At 43.5% G+C, this 15,464-nt stretch overlaps 1 protein-coding gene across 1 annotated transcript in view; it reads right to left on the minus strand.

Moving 5' to 3' along the window:
* Nucleotides 1-10,104: 10,104 nt before the first annotated feature.
* Nucleotides 10,105-15,464, minus strand: part of LOC146188491 (uncharacterized) — a 206,447-nt gene continuing 201,087 nt past the window's right edge. The window contains exon 7 of the mRNA XM_084603795.1: nt 10,105-12,415. The gene's annotated coding sequence lies outside the window, so the exon portion shown is untranslated. The remainder of the gene's footprint in view (nt 12,416-15,464) is intronic.

Consider the following 15,464-nt stretch of genomic DNA (forward strand, 5'->3'; position numbering starts at 1 on the left):
CATGATGTAACTTTCAATAGATGCCACAGGGGTCTTCACTGTTCTCACGCAGTGCCATTTTCATCATCCTCCAGAAAATCCATGCACATGTCTGTCTCTACCAAACATCCAGGACTTCTAGCTTGACCACATAGTCTGGCCTAGGCCTCGCCACACTTGAGCAGTGAGAATACAGCTTCACTGCATTGCACGTGCTGCTACAAATGCAAATCTAACAGCAACCTGGGTGGCGGTTAGGAAGGCTGCAGCTCGTGATTGGTCTATTCACCTGTCATGTTTAGGAAAAAGTAGCTGGCGTAACTGAATCCCATTTCACGTTTGTTACTTTTTACACAACTGTATTAAAAGGCCCATTCTCCAGATCTGATGTCAGCTTTGGCATTTTCGGTGAGCTAAACATCACTAGCACACCTTCTGGTAGGTGACATGGCAGTTGGTTGTCGAATTTTGTGACTTTATGAGACCATGCACGTGACATGCAACTCAAATTTGCCTTTGAATGGAACTCTGGGACCTTTGCATACTGGCACGCTGTACCTATTCCATGCAAGCACATTCGTACGGTTTGGTTGGAGTGAGGATTCGTATCTGTATTGGGTGGCCTTTCACGTAACATGGTAGCTTGCAAGTGTACGCTTATGAGCAAGTGTGAGATAATAGGTCAAGAAATTCAGTTCACTTCAGTCGTGTCCGACCACATGTGTAAATTAAGATTTGCAAGGTTCTCTGATGGGACATTAACACCCATCTTTTGCCATCTTAATGCAATAGCATTAAAGGCCCCTTTTACCAAAAGGCCAGCATTGACATTGAGTGCGAAAAACCACAAGAAGACCGCTGGCAAGCGGTAGCTGGCAGCTGACACGGGCCAAGCACTAACTGGACGTAGGGTTATCCTGACAGTACGTTTAGCAGGAGCTGCCAACTCTGGTGTATCCTTTCATATGGGAGGGTGATGTCAGAATCAGCCTGCCAGGACCCGTTACTCCTAGGCCATGCAGGCAGGCTCATATGACTTAGTTAAGGCGGGGCTTTATACATGGACTGGTAGCCTTCGTTATCATACTCTTAAAGGCAGCTGCTTAAGTGGCGGTTTATTTTTTTCACTCTTGTTAATTAAAAAGGTTTCTGAATGTCTGGTCAGTAACGAGTTCATGCTCAAGAACAAAACTCTGCATAAGGTGTTTGAAAATCGCCACTCAGGATTCATTGTTAGGCTTAGCGAAATATACAATACTAGAATAACAACTATACTAGAATACTACATAACAAACAATACTATAATAAGCTCAATGTCGTGTGTCTAGCAGAATTTGGCCTTGCGTAGCTGAGCATGACGTTCAGCATATAAGAATTTGCCCCATCCATGTTACAGCACTTCAGCGCACATTTGGAGGCATTCTGGAGAGGCTGCTAAAGCGTGGCGATAAATACATTTAGAGTATATGCCAGTTGCAGCCAGCACAACACATGCACTAGGCGCATTGTCTCTTGTTGGCCATGCATGGGGCCTCCTTGATGAGGCAGTTCGCTCACTGGCCGCGAAAACTGCGAAGGTTGCAAGTGGTGCATGAATGTTGCTTGGCAGGCTTCATCCCCTATGCTGCATGACGTTTTTAAGTGACTCGTCTAGTGCTTCTGTACGAAAAAAAGCGTTTCTCTGTAGCCTTCAAGACATCCTTGCTGCAATCTAGAGTTTTTCCTCTTTATGCTGAAAAAAAGTTCCTTTATTAGGCAGTCTCTCACTAGATGAGGCAGCAAGTTGAGAGCTTGACACTTTGTTCCATTTTTTCAGAGGCATTTCAATTTTCCCACGTATGCAACCAGAAAAAGAAAAAGATAATCAGGCCTGATTATCTTCAGAAAAGGAATTAATGTAGAGGTGATAAAATGTGACCTTAAATGCGTAATAAGGTGCATTGTCAAAACAATGAAGTAATGAGATGCATACTCCTACAAATAGGCTTGCAAAGTTCAGGGTGTTTTTGAAAACTGCTTGAGAATGACATGCAAGTGCACAAAGTTCATGGCGTGAAAAATGCGCGATTGTTACATGCAACATAAAGCTATAGCTTGTCAAGAAGTCCAGTGCCTTTTAAATATGCCAACAGAAAGTTCATTGCTTCTCTCTGTTGCCTAGGGCACACTAAGGGACCTAAAATACTGTCTAATGTTAAAGGCACTGGGGAGAGGTTCTCCATGCCGTGTTCACGGTAAGCATGCTCGTCAGTATACGCAGGGCCATCAAACAAGATATGTTCTGCAGTTTCGATCACGCCGCAGTTGTCACAATGCGGACTGCTTGTCTGACCGAAATGGTATTGCAGGCAGTTTGTAAATGCCGAGTTCAAGCGAAGTCGGCGATGGAGAGCTTCCAAGTAAAGAAGTCTGGGAGGTTGTCTTGATCTTGGATATGGGTAGAGTCAGTAAAGATAACCCATATTGACCAGGAGTTCCTCGCAGGATATAGAAAACAGCTTCTTTAATACTGTGAAGTTCGGCTGTTGCAGATGTCTTCCCCTGCAACTGGTAAGAAATGACATGGCTTGTTGATGGCACATGAAGGCCGCATCAAGAATTTTCTTGAGTGGTTGAACCATCGGTGGATAACTGGTGCCCGTAGGCTATTTATATCTTCACCTTTACAGGCGGGAGTGCCCACGGGAGAAATGTCAGCGGCAGTAGTTTCTGTGGTGGATTAATAGTAGGGAGGGGCAGAAGCTGCACAACTTGTCCAAAGCCAATGTTACGATGAGTTAGGTAGACATGGTATAAGAAGTGCTTCTTCCCTTGGAGGACATATCGGAGGTGGGAATGCATAGTTTCCTGAGCGGCAATCACATCCAGAGGGAGACATCCTGCTTCTGCTAGCTTTCCTGATGCAGAGGAACCCTTTGGGAGTCCAAGAAATATCCGCAAGCAGTTGTTCAGCGCGGCCTCAAGAATTTTGTTGCTTGTTAGAGGTAGTCTTTGAAGCACCGTTTGATAGTAGTGCAGGATACCTTCAACATACGCTTTTTCATGCAGAATCATTGATCGGCAGTTGATGCCCCACCGTGCTCCCGCCATAAATCTGAAAACTTGACACTGCTGTGATCCTCTGACGGAGTTCTTTAATTAATCTGAGGTGACTAAGAGGGATTACTGTCAATCATAACACCCAGGTATCGCTGACAACATACCTAGAAAGAGCGGATATTGAGTCATTGTGAAGGCCATGGCCGTACTCTATTCTGGAAAAAGGCAAAGACCTCACGGAATCAGTTACTACATCGAGATGTGTAGTAATGCTTTCTGAATGCGTTGCTGGGTAATAGAGCATGATCGTGACGTGCTCCTGATACAGATATCACCTGCATAAATTATGTATACTCCTTGCAGAAGGTTTCTTGTTATGTGTATGAGGATAATATTTAATAGAAGAAGGCTGAGCACAGCTCACTGAAGTATGCCCCTCTCCACTATGTGAAAGAGAGTTGGACCATTTGAAGTGCTCATAAAAATTTTCCTCTCTTGCAAATAATGTCCAATCCACTTGTACAGCTTTCCTCTAAGGCCAAGACTTACCAAGGGTGCGAGAATTGCATGATGAAAAACAGAACCAAATGCAGCCTTGATGTCAAGGAAAACAGCTGTCGGAATGCAACCAGCATGAAGTTACTCTTTAAGTGATGAGACAACGGGCGATGACATTATCAGCCTGACAACTATTTTGGCAAAGCCTGTTCATTTCTCAAGGATACTCATTTCGTCTTTCGAGAAATCAAGTGGTGCATTTGCAGACCATTTGCTGCATAAACTTACCTATGCAGCTCAGTAGAGCGATGGGCCGGAAGAACGTGTAGCTTGTTGACAGCTTACAAGGTTTCAAAAATGGGTATAATTTTTGCCAGCTTCTTCCAAGGGAACCTCACTAGACGTCCACAAAGAATTGTAATATTCCAGGAACTGAAAACGAAAGTTGTGAGGTAACTTTGCAGTGGCTCAAAGGACACTTCATCATGACCCAGAGACATGTGTCTGATTCCATGATAGCTGTCGATAGCTCTTGCAATGTGAAAGGTAGATCCATCGCTGGTACAGTCGCCTGGGGGATGCCTGACTTAACAGCGTTGGGAGTGTCGAAGGTCCCGACACTGCTGACAGTATTCTGCAGTAGTCTTGAGATTTCTTTTATAGATTTTCTTTCATGCAGCGATAGCGATTTAATAGACACAGCTGAAGCCATATTTAACAAAGTGTTGAATCCTTAAGATGAGTGGCAGCACAGAAAATTACACTTGTGGGTCCCACTGCCTTTTAAGAGTCCTTTAGTATGGTGAAAAAAAGTGGGGCATATGTGTCTCATTGTTCTAAAAAGGGTTTATGAAATGCTGTTGGAGTCAAAGGGGAGAAATGGACATGAACAGGGCGTGCAGTGTGAAGCAAGATAATCGATATTCGCTAAGGGTGACTGACTGGATTCCAAGAGCAAGGAAATGTTGCAGCGAGTTGTAGAAATTGGGCATATGAGATTAGGAAGTTTGCAGGAATAAGACGGATGCAGCTGGCACAGGACAGGATTATTTGCCGATAAGGAGAGCGGGCACAGTAGGGCTGATGGTGGTAGTGGTAGCTCTTTGCCGTCTTTTAGAGAACACCAACACTGCTAGAGAACATGTAAACAACCATCTATGACAGACGAATCTCTAGTACAAAACATTGCAGATGGGAAATTTAACGTGCTCACTGTGTCACAAGTTTTAGTCTTGTTCATTGAATGCCGTGCCCTACAGGTAGAAAAACTAAAGCTTGAAATTTCCTTGGGTGTAGTGTGACTGACTCACTAAAGTCACTTGTTCGTGGTATTACGTAGTGACTTTGCAGTGTGCTTCTTGCAGATTCTTGAAAAATTGCCGAGCTCTCCTATGGCTTCATTGAAAGCTCTGCCTCCCACAGCAGTGCTGTGCTTGCAAGCATTTCTTCCTAGTTGCAAACCATACAGGCAAGTAGGGAGAGGCACTGCCAGTTTGACGGTGGTACTCGCCCTTCAGTCTGACCGGAAAGTAGCAGAGACGTGGCATAGTTGATATGGTCATGCTCTCTCAGTGGATACTTTTGTCCAGATGTTTTTTAAAAAACAGTTATCCAGGTTTAAACATAGTCGACACACTTTTCATTATGGTCAGCCGCATTTTTTCTTGCAGGAATGTTCATGTCCTTTCCTGTACAGAGGATGAGAGGTGAACAGGTCAACGATTTTCTCGAAGAATAGAACACTGCACCTTCAAGGTATGCCATTTCAGATGCTCAGAAATTAAAAAATGGTCAAAAGCTGTTCCAGGCCAGGAAGCATTTGATGAGTGTTCAGTATTTATGCACTTATTTCATTGAAGCACTGCATTCTACTGCAAGGCTTTTATAACTCTCGGAGAAAGAGGCCCAAAACTTACAATTCATGCACTTCTTGGGCTTCTCGGTTGACTTCTCCCATTTGTGGGGCTTAATGGCACACAAATCTACTTCAGGATCATTTCATGAAGGCCATCACAGCTTCATGCTTGAAGCAAGCGTTAGTACCCACTTTGCTATGGCACCTTCCTTCTCAAATGAAAAGTTTCTAATTTTTATGGCATGATTACGCAAGCTAAGAGATAAATAACTATAAGGGAGCGTAGGATTATACTACTATCCTTAAAGTGTGGTTCCTTTCCCAAACTATCCTCTGCAAATATTCAGCTACTAGTCACATGACACAATATTTTTACAGCTAACATTAAGTTTGTGTCCTCCGCATCCCACCCAGTACTCGTGGCAGCGGGTACAAAGCAAAAATAATGTGAAAGAATTTGTATAAAAGTCTCCTAATATAATGTAATCAATGGTAATATATATAATGTGAAGAAGATATTTATTGACTGGTTACGGCTGCTAACGCTGGCATCAGTTCGAACGCTGCAGAACAGAAGTCGGCTGGAGGTAACAGCTTCAGCACAAGGCATGCGTGCGAGAGTACAGCGATTAAGGTGTGCGTCTATGCCATCGTTAATTATGGAAACGTGTCACATGCATAGGCTTGGCACCACTTGTACTGAACACTGCATCTCCACAGCAAGCGCATGCCAAGTCCAAGCATGTCGTGAGAACCAGAATAAATGATGTGAGCTTGCTAGCAAGCCCAGCTTCACAAAGCTTAAAGTTCGACTTCCTCCTGGCCATGGAAGACACATGCCTTGCACTTTCCTTAGGTTTTCAGTAGACAGTATGGTGCAGTCATACAGAAATGTTCATATGCCACAAGCTTTCATCCCTGAGGGAACATGATTACTTCTACACGGAGGCCATATCCAAACAAATAAGACGTACTCTTCGTATGTGATCGACAGCGCAGAATATCGAGCGCGTGCACTATCGAGTGCTTATTTTTGGTGTGCTCGTAGAATGTTCAGATATTTTCAGTATATAACAGAATGGTCGACTAATTTTGGGTATACAGTGTATGCAATATGATCGCCCAGTTCCGAAATGAGTCTTCCATTCAGTCATGCTCTGGCATTCTCGGCCATCTGCTTGAAAGAGTACACGCTATCAACAAGCTTTGCTCCCAGGAAAAAACTGTCTAGCTGGCAAATCTTTTGGCAGTCGCACGGCAGTCTGTACTGTGCAACTTGAGAACTCTGTGCACGCACAGAAAGGAGCGAAAATGCAGCAGTGCCAGCAGAACGAGTGCAGTAGGTATTCCCAGTTTCTACTTTTCTACCACAGATGGCACTTCCCGTCAGGAGCAGTAACGCCGCCTCGCAATGCTTTCAGAGCTTATCCTTGCCTGCACCATGTGAACACGTGGTGTGACCCGTGATGCAGCAAATGAGCTCAGACAGCTCAAGCAGTTGTATGTGCATGGACAGATGCATATTAGCAGAATGCCAAATATACCCACAGCAAAGCATAACCACGCGTGCAAGTGCGAGCGCGAAGAAAATGACACAGTTGTGTTCAAACATTTTATTTTGCCGTTCCAGCATTTAAGACGGCCACAATATCATCGGTTGTGGTAGAACAGCTGTATGGTACAGTAAAATATATATGTATTTATATTTATATATATATGTCGTATTCACACAAAAACAGCATTTCAGTGATATACAGCTTTCTTTACATTGACACACATGGACACATTCACTCCAATGTTTGACGCTTTGTGGGCCATTCAGTGGACATTTTTTTACAAACAAAGGTGCTTTTCCCCCCCACATCATCCTGCAGTTTCCATACTTGGCAGAGGCTTATATCCTGTTCTGTGGAATAGATGACAATGTCAGACCATGTGACATCCTGGCAACACTGCTTGAATGCTAGCCTATGAAAAAAAATATTTGCATACTAAGGTCCAGGAAGGGAGATAAGAACCAGTACTTGGCTAGTAATTTATTGAAATGTGATACTTATGACAGTTAATCTCAATACAAGAGAGCACATTTTGTCCAATTGGGAAGGAACTTGCTATACAGGGGCAATGCAGATAACATGATATGCCTTTAGAGACGTTGTTTGTCATTAGTGACAACCACTACTTCTGCCCTCTTCTCAATATCTTAAAGTGGACGCAGTTAAACAGAACAAGGCTTGCATATAATGGAGGCAATGTGCCAGGCATAAGAAATCAAGAGACCTCCTCTCCTCTGCTTGTCAGCACCTCAATGTCAGTTGCAAAAAAACTCTTCTGGAAGGGCTTCCTGTTGTTGCACTGTCAAACAAAACTCATCCTCAATCTTGACATAATGACTAGCTACTAGACAGTGACGCTACGCAAAAGGCAAGTTATTTTTCAATAGCTAGACAGGAGTGTGCAACTCGTTAAATGTTCTGTAAAGGACATAAAAATCAGAAAGGCAAGGGGCACAACAAAATAACTGTTACCGAGTCTTGGGAACAGGAATAAAACCAACAACAGGCCTCGCCTTGAATATGCAAGACCCATTAATATTTAATCCTCCTGACTTGTGTATTGGTGACAGAGCAACAACTTGTCGAAATTGCAGAACAAACTAAATGTACTGTTTTCCTCTACCATTCGCATGTGTATATCTTACCACATTTACCTGAATAATGAACATTATGCACGCACAATGAAGGCACCCTCTCTTCTTTGCCTCTACAAAAAAACATTATTTTTTCCTTTGTGTTATAAAAGCACCACTTTTTACAGGTGCACTATCTTCTGATGATGACATTGATTATTATTAGCACATGCCCGCTTTTGTACAGCCAAACAACCAAGGGGTGCAATAAAGCATCAACGGTCAAATGCATAGCACAAACGGCCAATCAGAATGTTGCCCAAGGAATCTGAGAATCTACAAATGGAATTCATGGTGACTGCAGCAACTTCTTGAACTTCTACCTGCGAGTTGTGCTAACGCGAATTTTCTGTCCTCTCTTTTAACATTGCTATCTGCCGCTATCTGAGTTATGCGTGCACGGCTAGAATAAAAGTTGCTGGTTATGTTCGCAAGCACAGATATTGTTTTGGAGAATGCGTTTTATACTTTTTAGAACATAACTTGCCACGTGAAGCATTATCTGCACCAGCCTATTTTGTCTCATATTTAACGCTTGTTTTTCTATTTTCAGTGTGTTATAACCTGAGTAATGAACATACCCTCCAAACTAGCAGATTTTATGGGGAAGAAAAGTTTAAATCGTTATGAGCGAAAATAAATGCAGCACATTGATTACTGACCGAAGATGAACATTATTTTTTATTTATGCATTAATGCCTTCTTAGTGTTTTAGATTCATAGCACTGACACAAATGTCGTACTAAGTGTCAGATGCATTGAGCAATACCTCTAGCACTTTCTCTACAGAACTGCCTCTTGAACTTTGAACAAAAGCCGTAGTAAGAGCCTAGCATGATTTGAACCTATCATGCAACCTTTTATGCATTTTTTTTTTTGCCACTGATGTGCTCACAAAGGATGTGCTGGCAAGTCTGGAGGCCCAGTCCCACCTCAAGATGATGGAAATTGCTCTTCCCTTTTGCCAAAAAAAATATAACTGAACTGCTCAGGAAATTAGCAAAGAACCCAAAAGTGCTTATCCCTAGCTAGAGTGAAATCATCTCAACTGGGGAGAGGCGATGGCACTAGGAACTAAGTGAGCAAAAGCAGCGCTGGTTAGTTAACCGCTATGGCACCGGAAGATGCTCTATCGAAGACTCGCCGACATTCGTGGGAGGAAATTACGATCACAGTGCAAAAACAACAAATGGCAATGGAAAACTTGCTTCAAATCTGAGAGAGATAATTTAAAACCGCAGTAACTCCGTTAGTTTGAACTTCCTCAATTCAGACTTCCAATTAATTCGAACTGACACCTTGGTTCCATCAACATGGCGAGCATTAAGAAAGCATGGCTCAAAAATCAAACGCCATATCATTTAATTTTCCTTCTCCTTCAAGCGATTTAGAGCCGGCCAATTTTTTATTTTGCGGCCACGCACAAATTCATCCATCAAAAAGGGGCAAATACAGCACCTGACCTGTGGTAAAGGACAATGCACACTGCTAGGGCAAATTTTAGTAATCTGTGATGCTACCTCTCTTGGTCAAGAAGGAAGGCGTCTGAAGAAAACTCCCTCTGTTCAGACAAAAGCAAAGCATTGCAGACAACTAGTCGTCCACGCCTGCATTCATTTCAACTGGTGGTAAACATCTCCACCCAATCAGAGCAATATGGCCGTCACTGAGAAATCGTAGCAAGAAATCCTCTAGGTTGAGCAGCATGGAGTACACAATGGCTTTTTGTATACGTGTGCAAGTGCTCAAGCTCACTGCTAAAGCGGTATTCACACGGGGGATGTCGGCAAGGGCAGACGTGGTAAAGAGGTGCATGACGTCACCAGGCGGGCAACTCATCCCCTAATACTGCAATCGCGCATTCACGCGGGAAATGGGGAGTTGCCGAGAGCAATGTCGCCGCTTCCAGCCGCATCGCAGCACAACAGAAATAGCGAAGCATACATTCACAGTTTCTGACTGCTAGTGTTTCTTTGCCATTCAGGGAAATAATGAAGACTGCTAGCTCAGCAAAAAAAAAAAAAAAATGGAGGGGGGGGGGTGGGGGGGGGGGGGGGGAGTACGCAATATAAAATAAACTCATTTAAAAGAGAAGGGAAGTGCAGAAGAAAGGTCGAATACACAATACAGCACTGGAGTGGATGCCTCCTTGGACCCTACCATGTTAATCTTTTTTTCCTCGTTGGGGACTTAGGGAATTTTTGTGCTTCACAGCATAGTCACACTCACTTAGGAAGGGAATCCATTGCCCGTGTGAATACCGCCTAAATGTTATATTACAAGTGAGTCTACATTTAATTTGAGTGTGTGATAACACCTGGACTTTTAGTAGCATTCGTAATTTTTTTTTTTCAGCGCCTAGCAAAACAAACCATTGCTAAAACAGCAGTAAAAGCAGTGTTAGGAACAGGCAGCAACTATAGATGGAAAGAATCTGATACAAAAGTAAAGCTTATGAGCTTTTCTTACCTCGCAGTGTGCACAGGAAAGCATCCACAGTGTATATACTTCGAAAGAGAAAACCAGGCTACACGAGGCAATGAACTATCGACAGCACATGGCTTCTGTAAGTAAAACTTTACACATTGTTCCCAGGGAATGATACCCACAGCAGAATGCTGTAGAAAAACGTAAAAAGGTGTATGTACAGTTGCTCTCTAGATGCAAATAATTAGTGTATGAAAAAAAAATTAAAGCTCATCATATTTACTCGAGCCTCAGCCCCAATTGACCAAGAGCCAGTCCTCGCAAATTGCAAAGCCAGAAAATAATAAAAATAATAAAACGTCCTCGTGTACAGGCTGACAAAAGTAAGAACTATCTAAAATGTTCAAAATGCATTTATTTCACATGAATACTTTTCATTAATAAGCCCGTACTTTAAATCATCAGTGGATATTTCTCTAATTTATTTCATCTGCCCTCTGTGCTCTTCAGCTCTGCTATTTTAACTTTTGCCGCAATGTCATTGAAAAGGAGTACATATACATGAAAAAAACTGAAGTGCTTTGAAAGAGCGACGATGATCAATTACCTGCCTAAGTGCACTCCCTCTCACCACAGAGAAGATGAGGTTCACCCATTCAGGTTTGCCTATTCAGGTGCGCCTATTCACAGTATGACTATAGCCATACTATGGCTGTGCTGAAGTATTCTGAGAACTGCTCACTGCTCAGGTGGCTTTCAGCGTAAAAGCGAGCAGTGCAGTCCAGAAATGCATGGTAGGGCTGCTGCTTCGCTAAACAAAGCATGGTACTGCGCCAGTGCCGTGCATTATGACCTGCGAGTTTTGAATTGAAGGCTTTTGTAAACAAAAACATCCTACTCAGAGTCGAGTAAATATGGTGAACCAGAAAAAAAAAACAAAAATGAAGCCTTGAAAATGCTGCAACTGTCACGATGGTGGACATGCGGTGCGTGATCATACCGCAAAGTGCAGGAGCATTGGTACATTAATACTGCATTGTACACCCAAGAAACAGTGCTGTTCAGATCAGTAGCGCTACTGATCTTAAGATTTTATGACATGAGAATGATTGCGGCAAATTCCTAAACAATGTGACAAAACCTGAGTCATGCAAGGACACAAGAAATTAGTTTGCTGAGTATATACACCTCTGCTGTTGCAAGAAAAATTCCTTGCCTTATATTATTTTCATATTGGTCATACTGTAGATACCAACCATACTAATCAAACACTGGTTCTACTGTAACTTTCATCATGAAACCAGCACAACTATTGAATGCAAAAATAAAGCATCACTGCATAGTGATGCAAACCCATTCAATAATACCATAACCAGCGGCAATAACACTGCAGGTTCATCGAGCAAGATCTGCAATAAGCCTCTCCACCTAAACAAGAGGCCTTAACTTGCTTGCAAGTACGACCCTATCAATACTTAAGCGTAAGATAAAATTTAACTGAATGCTGTGCTCTCCAACCATGACTTCTCGCTTGGCGCAAAACTAAGCAGTTCATTACTAAAAACATGGAAGGCGATGCATCAGTCGACAACAGTCTTGTCCAGCCCCGCGTGAGCAACATGAAACAACAAGCAAACACTCGTATGGTAGACACTGATCTGCTGTGCGTATATCTACAATCTTGCACACATCCGAAATTCACATAAGCATGCTCTATACACAGACACACGTGCACACCCAACTCGATGCGCAGTGAATGCCACTCAGTCAGCCACACATCCACTGCAGTCTATGCACATATTCACATGGCTGTCAGCTCAGGAGGATGCTCGACTGGCAGAGAGAGCTTGGTGACAGTCCCACTAGATGCCCTGTTCATGCAGTCTCCACAAGGAGTAGCCGGGAGACTGCAGAAGGTCATGGCATACCTGCAATGCAAGGAAGTGTTTGTGAGTGCTGTACGACAAAGTCACATCTAGTACTACACAAAGAGATGTGCCGAAATGAAGAGCTAAAGTCCTCTGCACATCCGGCACATGTTTGTCAGCCACTTGGAGCACCACTAGGGGTTGGGAACATAGTAATGTCTAATATTGATTTTCGGGCCCTGTTTTTGCAACTGAAAGACATACGCTGTGTACTGCATTGAATCATCTGGACGCTCACCCCTTAACGGAAGGGAAGATCTTAGGACCATGGCCACAAAAGCCATCTGGCTCAAAGCCTACAAGGCACTTCTTCGCTTTTAAAAGAGACTAGCCTAAATGATAGACTGTGACTTTCTCACCTCCCCTCCTCTTCTACCCTCAATCCCCCATTCCCCTTCCCCAGTGCAGGGTAGCCAATCGGAATTCATTCTTTCTGGTTAACATCCCTGCCTTCCGCCTTCCATTTCTCCTCCCTCCTCCTCCTTTGGGTAGCCCATTTCACTTGAGCCACGCAGAGTGTTGGATGTGAATCTGAGAACTCTGTGCTCCACTGGGATTTCAATGCTTTCTTTTCCGCAATGTATTGAGCGTTACGACGTCAACAGGTCCTTCAAGAATTTCTTTTTCCGCAAGGCATAGGAAGACATTTTGTGAGGTCACACCACAGACAGTGGTTAGTTATCTATCGCTTGCAATTTGAACAGAGATCTCCCTAATGGGCACTATGTTGAACAGTTTTGGGTATTGTACAGTATCTCCAACTTGTAGCAGAGAATCACCAATGGCCATTTTATTCCTACAGCAACCATTAGGAATTTCTATAATAAGAATAGGGAGAGAGTTCAGGGAGTTTTCTGCATATTCACTATGGAGAATGTGGTAACTTGGGAGCACGTCTTTGCTTTTTTTCTGGAAAAACTCAGCTGTTCATTTGGTCTCCCTTTCTTTGTGGAGGCAATTATTTGGTTCCGGTGAGCAATCCATGAATTGAGCGTGTTGTCTGGCCACGGTGCCAGCCACCCACCATGAGTCCCAAGGGGACGGGCGGGAACTCTGAAGCAAGTCCTGCCTTTAGCATTTCACTTCCACAATTGGCTATGATTCAACCTTGTAGGGTTCGGGTACCAAATTTCGAAACCACCAAAGCATGCCGTAACATAAAGAAACCAAGGACTAAGAGAAAAACAAAAATGAAAAGTAGGTGGACAGGGTCTAAGAGGGGGAGCGGAAAATAAAATCACCAATACGGTGAAATGTTTTCATTACCCCAGTTTATATTTTTCTTCATAGCCCTCAGGTCTTCACCTATACACCATGACAAAAAATTATAGCAAAATATGCTGTACAGGTTCTTAAAAAAAAATTTTATATTATGTGGCTGTCTAAAACTTGTGACAGAATTGGTGTTTTTCACTGTCCCAGTGCATTACTGCACACACTTCGGTTTCCAAAAATGCAGCACGAACCATCTTGGTCACCGTAAAAGGTATAGATCAGAAAATCGAAGCTTCTGCAACGCCGCATTTCCTTGAGCAAAAAAAGGAATGCGAGGTGGTGAACAAGGCAAACACACAGATTAACTTTAAGGTTCATCTTTTCAGCTTTCACATTTCATTTAGTTGCTGCCACTCATGCCCTGCAACATTTCATGACCAGCAGCAAGACAGTGATTCTGTTTACTGCACCTAACGCCTAGACATTGAAGACTATGATAAAGCTCTCAATTTTTCTACACATGGCATTACTGGTTTATTTGATATATTTTTGTACAAGCAATTTTCATGTAAATATGCACAGTGAAATTTTAACTGCTACATTCAAAAACTCTAGGCGTTTTAAAAGGATAAAACTAATAGCTCTGCTGCACACAACAGACCTTTACAAACCTGATGGCATCCAAAACGTGCACACTTTGTCCTCAATTATTTAAAGCCCCAGGGATGATTTTACACGGATGGGTGTTAATTGTAATTATACTCAGCAAGTACACCAGTTAGCTTTAAAGGTCCACGGAAACGGCCTCCAAGAAACCACTGATAAACGTGTTCAGTGTGTAGAACACATCCTTTTGAGCATTAACGCAAAGTATAACTCCTTGGAACAAAGCCAGCGATTTATTATTAATTTTTAAAAACAGCGTTTTTTGAAATTCGCGGGCAGAGGAAATGTCGCTTGGCGGTGTCGCATGAAACTATTTCCTAATCCCGTGACGTCACGGGTCGGTTGACTGGCAAGGCTTGCTAGAAGCTGCCATTCGCTGCGGTCATTGCAACCATGACGTCACGAACACACTTCCGGTAGCTGCGAAAGTCGTCTGCTCGTACGCTGTTCGAACTCTGTGCGGGCTGTTACAGCTCGCCGCCCTTATCGGTTAGGTGGCCATTGCCCATTAAGTGCAACAACCGAAGCGACGCAGGGATCGGCAGAACGAAACTGCATTTACAAATATCTTATTTATATAACGTGGTTTCAGGAGTATCGGAGTGTCGTCCGGCGAGGCGTCAATAGCACGGTCAAGCACCGCACGATGGCAGCACCTCCTCGACCGCCGTAAACACCGCCGCTGTGGCCCCTCCTCCCGCATGCCGTTCGCGAACGACACGGCGGATCGTGAGCACCGATGTCCGAAATAAAGCGTGCTAAACTTTGTTGGCGTCTGGAATACTGAGCCGAATATCAAGTATGAAGCCCTCGTGAGGATCGCTGACCAGCAGCAAATTGCTGGTAAGAGCGATAGCCGTGATACAAGCTAGTTTCTGCTCAAGCCAGCTGCCGCTGGTGCATTTCGGCTGATCCGATCTGCTCATACTAGCTCTGCGATTAATGCGTCGGCAGAGTTAATCCTATAATTATTTTACTATAGCAGGATAGGAATCACTATAAGGCAGTTTCATAAGTAGGGCGATTTACGACAGCGTTGATCATGTTCCAAAGCGTCGACCGCCGCGGCTTCGAAGCGAAACAATAGGCCTAGCGACGACTAGGGACGGTCACGCACGGCGCCGCGTTCACCGCGCTCGCACGTTCCACCCCCGCGGTAATTGTGTAA

This window comes from Amblyomma maculatum, chromosome 5, assembly GCF_055883805.1.
Source record: "Amblyomma maculatum isolate TAMU_Amacu chromosome 5, ASM5588380v1, whole genome shotgun sequence".
NCBI classification, from domain to species: Eukaryota; Metazoa; Arthropoda; class Arachnida; order Ixodida; family Ixodidae; genus Amblyomma; species Amblyomma maculatum.